Source organism: Passer montanus, unplaced genomic scaffold (assembly GCF_014805655.1).
Source record: "Passer montanus isolate IOZ18808 unplaced genomic scaffold, ASM1480565v1 scaffold225, whole genome shotgun sequence".
In the NCBI taxonomy this organism is placed as follows: domain Eukaryota; kingdom Metazoa; phylum Chordata; class Aves; order Passeriformes; family Passeridae; genus Passer; species Passer montanus.
This window is the reverse complement of record NW_024366871.1, coordinates 307,311-317,003: the sequence shown is the minus strand read 5'-3', so window position 1 is coordinate 317,003 and position 9,693 is coordinate 307,311.

Here is a 9,693-nt window from a genome sequence, read left to right as displayed (position 1 = left end):
CAAACAAACAAAGAAAGACAGAAAAAGAGGCTCACGGAATGAAAAAGCAGCTTGGAAAAAAACCCCAGGCTCACAGAGTCCAGCCTGACTGACCAGCTGCTTATATTTCACTCCATCCTTCCCCCGGGATGAGTTAATCTGAAATAAATTAACAAAAAAGGACAAAACTTTCTCTTCCACACCCAGTATTCACCAAAGTGCACCCACGCCAAGGGGAGCTGCAAAAGCCGGGCTTTAGGGGGGAATATTCTCCTGAATATTGTCCTGAACCCCCCAGAGCCATGGGCAGGGACCCTCGCTCTGCCCCAGGCTGCTCCAGCCCGGCCCTGGGCACTGCCAGGAATCCTCTGGGAATTCTGTGCCCCCAGGGAGGGTTCCCTCCAGTAATTAACAAATTATCCACAGAGTGCCCCTGTAACAGAGACTGCGCCACGAAATGTGGCCTGGGCACACACAAACCAGCCAAATAAAACCCAAATGGCACCCACTCCCCCAGCCCAGGAGCTCTGCGGCTCTAAGCCCAGCTCTGTTAATACCAGAACCAGTCCCAGCAGGGCTGGGCTGGGGGCACCTTGAAATCCCACGCAGCTGCAGCCCCCTTCCACGGGCAGGGACATTTCCCGTGGCTTTATGGCATTAAAAACGAAAAGTTACAACTTCCCGTGGTTGTTTATTCCCGCTCTTGGCCAGGAGATTCCTGACGGGAACGAGCTTGGCTAAGCTGGGCCCTTTGGGGTGCAGCAGGGGTAGCACAGTGGGTGCAGACACGGCCCCGGGAGGGTGAGGATGGCACCAAAGCAAGGCTGGCCTCTCCTGGGGCTGGGGAGGGCACAGAGCCCTCAGCACCCGGGCAGGAGCAGCCCTGTGGCACCGGGCAAGGTTGGGGCAGGAGTGATGGCTTGATGAGGATTCAGAAGAAATTGAAATAAACCCCTCAGAATCAAACCCCCGAGCTGGGGGCCCCTGCTCCTTCTGCTGGGTGATATCCCAATATCTCAATATCACAGTACCCCACATCCAATATCCCAATAGCTCAAAATCCCAATGTCCAATATCCCAATATGTCAATATCACAGTATTCCGTATCCAATATCCAATATCTCAATAGCACAGTATTCCATGTCCAAAATCCCAATATCCAACATCCCAATGGCTCAATAGCACAGAATCCAGTATCTCAATATCACAATACCCCACATCCAATATCCCAATATCCAATATCTCAATATCACAGTATCCACTACCCCAATATCCCAATAGCTCAGTATCACAGTATCCCATATCCAATATCCCAATATCCAATATCACAATATCACAGTATCCAATACCCCAATATCCAAAATCCTAATAACTCAATGGCACAGTATCAATATCCAACATCCCAATAGCTCAATATCACAGAATCCAATATCTCAATATCACAGTATCCAATACCCCAATATCCAAAATCCTAATAACTCAATGGCACAGTATCAATATCCAACATCCCAATAGCTCAATATCACAGAATCCAATATCTCAATATTACAGTACCCCACATCCAATATCCCAATATCCAACATCTCAATAGCACAGTATCCAATATCCCAATATCCAATATCTCAATAGCACAGTGTCCAATATCCCAATATGTCAATATCACAGTATCCAATATCCTAATATCCAATATCACAGTATCCCATATCCAATATCTCAATATTACAGTACCCCACATCCAATATCCCAATATCCAACATCTCAATAGCACAGTATCCAATATCCCAATATCCAATATCTCAATAGCACAGTATCCAATATCCCAATATGTCAATATCACAGTATCCAATATCCTAATATCCAATATCACAGTATCCCATATCCAATATCCAGTATCACAGTATTCCATATCCAATATCCTAATATCCAATATCACAGTATCCCATAGCCAATATCCAGTATCTCAATATCACAGTATCCCATATAAATATCTTATATCCATATCCAGTATCCCAATATCACAGTATCCAATATCCCAATAGCTCAATATCACAGTATCCCATACCCAATATCCCAATATTCAATACCCCAATATCACAGTATCCCATATCCAATATCCCAATATCCAGTATGACAGTATCCAATATCCCAATATCCAATATCTCAATAGCACAGTATCCAATATCCCAATATGTCAATATCACAGTATCCAATATCCTAATATCCAATATCACAGTATCCCATATCCAATATCCAGTATCACAGTATTCCATATCCAATATCCTAATATCCAATATCACAGTATCCCATATCCAATATCCAATATCTCAATATCACAGTATCCCATATAAATATCTTATATCCATATCCAGTATCCCAATATCCAGTATCCCATATCCAATATCCCAATACCCCAATATCACAGTATCCCATACCCAATATCCCAATATTCAATATCCCAATATCACAGTATCCAATACCCCAATATCCAGTATCTCAATACCCCATATCCCAGTATCCCGTATACCCCAATATCCCAATATCCAATAGCTCAATATCACAGTATCCCATATCCAATATCGCAATAGCTCAATATCACAGTATCCAGTACCCCAATATCCAGTATCTCAATATCCCATATCCCAGTATCCCGTATACTGTGTCCCAAATCCCAACATCCAGTATCCCAATATTCAATATCCCAATATCACAGTATCCAATACCCCAATATCCAGTATCTCAATACCCCATATCCCAGTATCCCGTATACCGTGTCCCAAATCCCAACATCCAGTATCCCAATATTCAATATCCCAAATCCCATACCCCATATCCCATACCCTATAGCCCCTATCCCATATCCCACACCCCAATATCCAATACCCCATATCCTGTATCCCCTATCCAATACCCCACACCCCATACCCCATATCCCACACCCCATATCTCACATCCCACACCCCATATCCCATGTCCCACACCCCACATCCCACACCCCAGCAGCGTTCCCTGTGTCCGTGCTGTGCCCGCCGTGGAAAGGCAGGGAAGGAGCTCGGGTGCAGGCAGGCTCTGCTCCAGCAGGGACAGGCAGGGCAGCTGCACACACAGGGACAGAGCTGCCCCACAGCCTGCCACACAATCCCAGATCCTGCCACAGATCCTGCCCCTGCTTCGGATCCCAGATCCTGCTCCACCTGCCACACAATCCCAGATCCTGCCACAGATCCTGCCCCACAGCCTGATCCTGCCACACAATCCCAGATCCTGCCACAGATTCCTGATCCACATCCTGCCACAGATTCTGATCCTGCTTCAGATCCTGCCCCACAGCCTGATCCTGCCAGACAATCCCAGATCCTGCCACAGATTCCTGATCCACATCCTGCCACAGATTCTGATCCTGCTTCAGATCCCGCCCCACAGCCTGCTCCTGCCCCACAGCCTGATCCTGCCAGACAATCCCAGATCCTGCCACAGATCCTGTCCCACAGCCTGATCCTGTCCCACAGCCTGCCACAGATCCCGCTCCTGCTCCGGATCCCAGATCCTGCTCCTGTCCCACAGCCTGCCACACATCCTGTTCCTGCTCTCAAATCCTGCTACAGATCCCAGATCCTGTCCCATATCCTGCTGCACATCCTGCTCCTGCTCCCAGATCCTGTTCCAGATCTGCTCCTGCTCCCAGCTCCTGCTCCTGGTTCCTACTCCTGCTCCAGCTCTGCAGTGGAACAGCAGAAAGAACACTCCTGGAAAAACCAAGCCCACAGGTCACCCCTGCCATGGCAGGGACACTGCCACTGCCCCAGGGTGTCCCAGGGTCCAGCCTGGCCTTGGGCACTGCCAGGGATCCAGGGGCAGCCCCAGCTGCTCTGGGAATTCCATCCCAGCCCCTGCCCACCCTGCCAGGGAACAATTCCTAATCCCAATCTCCCATCCAGCCCTGGCATGGGGTGGCTGTGCCACCTCCATGACACTTTAAAATCAAAGATTTAATGCCAAAATTTACATTAGGTGGGTCTGGAGTCCATCCCAAGCCCCCAGGGAGGTGATGGAGCACTTGAAATGATTTCTCCCAGAAAAAGTGCTCCATGCCAAGCCCATGTCTGCTTCAGCAGGCACACACAACCAGCAGGTGCCATCATTCCCCACCCCACACTCTGCCATCCCAGAAAAAGGGCAGCCTCTGTGAGGTTGCATTCAGTGAGCTGGCACCTCAACCCAAACATGATCTGCATGGAATCACTCTCTGACAGCCAGGAAACTCCCACCCAGACAGAATTCCTGAAAAAAACCCAGGAAAATCCTTCCCAGCCCGAGTTGTGCCCCATCCCCAGCCCAGGGTACTCAGTGCCACACCCAGGAATTCCCTGGACACCCCAAACCTCCCTGGGCAGCCCCTGCCAAGGCCTGAACACCCTTTCCATGGGCAAATTCCTCCTGGTGCCCACCCTGAGCCCTCCTTGAGGCCATTTCTGCCCGTCCTGTCCCTGTCCCCTGGGAGCAGAGCAGCAGCTCCAGCCCGGAGGAGGATGCAGGGAGATCAGGGAATGCAGAGTGCCCCAAGCCAGCAGGAAATTGCAGAATTTCCATTTCTGCTATCACTGCCCCAGCCTGGCTGCAGGGATGCAGGTGAAGGTGGCTGCAGAAACACTCCCTTATCCCTGGGAACGTGAGGGGAGCAAATCCCTGATTGCCTCAGGGATGCACATCTGGGGCTGAACAGTGGATGCAGCAAAATCCCTGACCCTGAGGCTCCACTCACATTTCTGCCTGCATTTTTCACATCTGCTAAAGCAGTGAGAAGCACTGAGATAACAGAGCTTCCACCACTCAGGGAGCACCAGCCTGATGCAGTTCTGGGTGGATTTAAAAACCACTCTTGTCCTGGTCTTAAAGGTGCAAATCCAGCACCACCTGGGTAATATTCTAATTATTTCCTCACATTCACTATTTAAAAACGTCTTGTTTCATTGTTGTGGCTGCCCCTGGACCCCTGGCAGTGCCCCAGGCCAGGCTGGACAGGGCTGGGAGCACGTGGGACAGGGGAAGGTGTCCCTGCCACGGCAGGGGTGGCACTGGTGGCCTTTGAGGTCCCCTCCATCCCAAACCTGGGATTCTCTGATTTTCACATTCCATATTCATTACTCTGAAGGTGCCTCCCTCCAGCTCCTGCTCCCTGCCAAGCCCATCTGCCAGAGTTCCAGGATTATACAGTAACAGCTCCAGAATAACAGAATTTCTCTCTTATTGGTGTTTTTAGAGCCATCCAAGCTTTCCTGAAGCCCTGGGGGTTATCCTGCATTCCCCGAGTCCTTGGCTGGGCACTGCCCACATCCCCAAACCCATCCCCAGCCCCTGAACACCTCACTGGTCCCTGCCAGGGTTTTCCAGGGCCCCAGCACCACAGGGAGCCTCTCCTGCTGATGCTCCTGGGTCCTGTCACCATCCCGGGTTACAAAATCCCCCCAGAAATGCACGTTCAGCCTCCTGCAGACCACGAGCCCCAAAAGCTGCTGTGAGCCATCCTAGATCCAAACCCCCTGGCACAGATTCCTCCCCAAAAACCCTGCCCACATCTCCTGCTGGGTGGGGTCTGCTCTATCTTCCAGTGCTCATAATTAACACCCCCACTCGTTAATGTAAATGAACCCCGCAGAAAGTGTGGGAAATAAATCTGTAGAAAATTTTAAAAACTTGACAGGAAGTTTATATAGTGTGTATTTGTATGCAAACTTTGAGAGAAAAAAATGTTAACTTAGAAATATTATAAAAATATAAAAATTATAAATAGTATAATATTAGAAATATTATAAAATAGGATATTGTTGAAAGAAAAATTGAATTAAAAATAAATTATATTAGAAATATTATAAAATAGGATATTGAGAGAAAAATTGAATTAAAAATAAATTTTAAAAGATGGTTTTATAAAAAAGATTAGATATTTTAGAGAAGTAGAATTATAAAAGAGATACTGTATTAGGATTAATAAAGTATAATTTAAAATAATTAGTTTTAAGACATTTATAATACAGAGTGGTAAAAGTTGATAAATTTAAAAATGTTTATAAGCTAAAAAATATTTCTAGTGTACTGTAATTAGGAAATAGTTAATTGTTGATGGTGATAGTGTGAATTGTAATGCTTGCATTGGTTTGGTTTTTATATGAGATTGAAAATAGAATAAAAGTTTCTGAAATGTTTTTTAGTCACCCCATCTCTAAATAAAAAATTTACATATTTTTTTATATTTCTTTGGGGAACTGGGAAATCTCCTCAGGGTGCAGCTGGGACTGAAGACACAGACAGGGAACTGCAGCATCTCCTGGGATCACCCCAGAACCCCAAACCCTGGGGAGGGAGAAGATCCCACAGCAGCAGGGCCCACCTGAGCCTGGCAGCACTGACAGAACCAGAGCACACAGCCTCCAGCTGCACCAGGGAAATTCAGGCTGGATCTCAGGAAAAAGGTTTTTCCAGCAAGGTGATGAAGTTCTGGAATGCTCTGCCCGGGGAGGTGCTGCAGTCCCCATCCCTGGGGGTGTTTAACAAAGCCTGGATGTGGCACTGGGGGCCAGGGCTGAGCTGAGCTCTTGGGGCTGGGCTGGACTCGATGGGCTTGGAGGTCTCTCCCAACCTGGGGATTGTGGGAATTTGGGAATTCCCAGGGACCAGGGAGGTGGTGGAGTCCCCATCCCTGGATGTATTGAAAAAGAACCTGGATGTGGCACTGGGGGCCAGGGCTGAGTTCAGGTGTTTGGGCTGGGTTGGACTCCATGGTCTTGGAGATCTCTTCCAACCTGGGGATTGTGTGGGATTGTGGGAATTCTGTGAATCCTGATCCTCACCTTGTCCCCAGCCCAGGGCACTCAGTGCCACATCCAGGGGACACCTGCAGGGATGGGCACTGCCACCCTCCCTGGGCAGCCCCTGCCAAGGCCTGAGCACCCTTTCCACAGCTCATTGCTGCCCCTGTGCCAAACCTCAGCCTGGAAACCATTCACAAAACTCCTAACTCATTGTTTACATTCCTTCTTCCCACTTTTGTGTTTCCTCCCTCCCTCAAAGAGCACAGCTGGGGTTTTTCCCCTTCCAAGTCTTGTTTTTCCCTGGAACCTTTGGCCAAGTATTGTTAAACTCCCCTAGTTATTAATATTGCCATTCTTTATTTACTCAGCTGCAGCAGAGCTCAGCTTTCCTGGATTCTCTGCCCCTGTTTATTTGTGGGTGCTGATTCCCTCACCCAAATCAAACACAACCAACCCCTGGGCACCCTAAGAGTGACTCCCTGGGGCCTGCAGCAATTCCTGTCTGGAGCTGGGTTCCGCAGAAAACCTCCCTGCCTCCAGCCCCTCACACCATGCCAGGGGGGTTTATTGCTATTTTTGTTATTTTTGTTGTTTCAGTGGTGGCACGGAGGCCTCGTGTCCCTCACACCAACCCCACTGGGTCCTTTTTGTCCCTGGGATGTCCCTGGGACATGAATCCCTGCTGCCAGGCTCTGTGCACAGGTCAGTGCCTGCTGTCCCAGAGCTGTCCTTGCCCAGCAGGCCCCGTGTCCCCATCCTGTGCCTTTTTAGGGCATTGGGTTTGTATTTAATTAAAGCTCTCAGCACACAGCAGATGCCTCTGAGCTGCTGCCAGGAGTGTCTGGGCAGCTGTCCCTGTCCCCACGTCCCTGTCCCTGCAGGAGCTGTCCAGCCCTGTCCCTGCAGGAGGTGTGACATGTCCCCATGTCCTTGTCCCTGCAGGAGCTGTCCAGCCCTGTCCCCACTGTCCCTAGGAACAGGAACGGGAACGGGAATGGGAACAAGAATGGGAGTAGGAGTAGGAATAGGAGTAGGAATGGGAATAGTGATGGATCAGGAAGGAAAAGGCAGGATTGGAGCAGGAAGGAAAGGCAGGGATGGGTCAGGAAGGGGAAGAAAATGTCTGGTTGGGAAGGGAAAGGAAATGCCAGGTTGGGAAGGGAAAGGCAGTGATGGGTTGGAAGGTGAAGGAAATTTCAGGCTGGGACGGAAAGGAAGTGATGGGTAGGGAAGGAGAAGGAAATGCCAGGTTGTGAATGAAAGCAGTGATGGCTTGGGAAGGAAAGGCAGTGATGGGAAGGGAAAGAAAAGGCCATGAGCTGCTGAGAAGGAGCAGGCCATGAGCTGTGGAGAAGGAACAGGCCATGAGCTGTGGGGATGGAACAGGCCATGAGCTGTGGGGATGGAACAGGCCATGAGCTGTGGGGATGGAACAGGCCATGAGCTGTGGAGATGAAACAGGCCATGAGCTGTGGGGATGGAACAGGCCATGAGCTGTGGAGATGAAACAGGCCATGAGCTGTGGGGAAGGAACAGGCCATGAGCTGTGGACCATGGAGAGCCCTGTCCCTGGGCTCTGATGAGCCATTTGCCTGGAGAAGGGGATGAACTCCTGAGAAGCCACTCCAGCTCTGAACTGAGCAGCAGGACTGACCCCTGGGCTCTCTCCAATTCAAGTGCAACTGCCCCAAGGAAAGCAGAGCAGCATTTATATTCCATGGACTCAGACCAATCCCTCCCTGCACCAAGGCAGCTCTGGGAGAGGGATTCCCTGAGGATTCCCAATCCCCAGGGAGGCAGGAGCTGCAGGGAACCAGCACAGAGCAAAGCAGCAATCAGCCCCAAGCTGGGCTGGGAGTGCAGCTGCTGGTGCAGGTCTGCAGCTCTACACTGCTCACACCAGCAGGAAAAGCTCTGCAGCTCTCACCTGTCCAGCATTTTGGCATTTTAGCCTCCAGCCTGTCCTTAAGGAAGGCCACACTGTTCAAGGAGGAAGCAGAGGAGGCACTCAGTGGAAGCAGGGGTCTGGGCAGGGCAGGGCAGCACAGCCTGGGGTGGGCACAGGGACATCCCCGTCCCAGCAGCTGGCTCTCCACTCGGGGACTGGGGCACAGCCACCACTGCCAGGGGAAGCTGCTGTTAAATACAAGCAGAGAGCAGCTCCCCTCACCCTCAGCTGCAAATGGCTCCACCCTCGTGGCAATGGGAGTGCTCCACTCTCCTGGAACGAGATCCCAGTGCTGCTCCTCCTCGCCCTCTCCTACAGATGGGAACAGTTCCCCCCAGCCTCTGGAAAAGGATTTCAGTTTGTTTGGGCCTTTTTCTCTCCGTTTTTTCCTTCTGAGGTGAAATCTGGCAGAGGGGGGGAGCAGAGTGGCCTCGGGCTGCTCAAACCAACACCAGTGCAGTGCTTTCCCCCCGAGCCATCCCACCAGCTCCACAGGGAGGTGACAGCAGCAGGGTGACAATAATGCCATGGGGAGGGGACGTGGATGTGAGGCCAAGGCCCCACGTGTCTGACACGGTGTTGTTTATCTAATTTAACTTCCAATAAATGAGAAAACTGATCCAACACAGGGAGGAGTGGCAGGTGCCACTGCTGGGGACGGGGGTGGCAGGGCTGCAGGCAGGACACAGCCAGGCCTGGCTGCAGCTGCACCAGACCCCCCTGCAGCCCCGAGACCCCTCAGAGCCCCAGAGGGCTCTCCAGAGCAACATTTACAGCAGAGCAGAGAAAAACCTGAACTGCACTGCGGGCCCAGGGCTGCTCCCTGCCTGGGCCCAGGGCTGGGGAGGGGGCTCGGGAGTGGGGAGGGGGCTCAGGGGTACTCACACCATGGGGGTGAGGTCTGGGGGGTCAGAAGTGGGGAGGGGGCTCAGGGGTACCCACACCAGGGGGGGCAGGTTT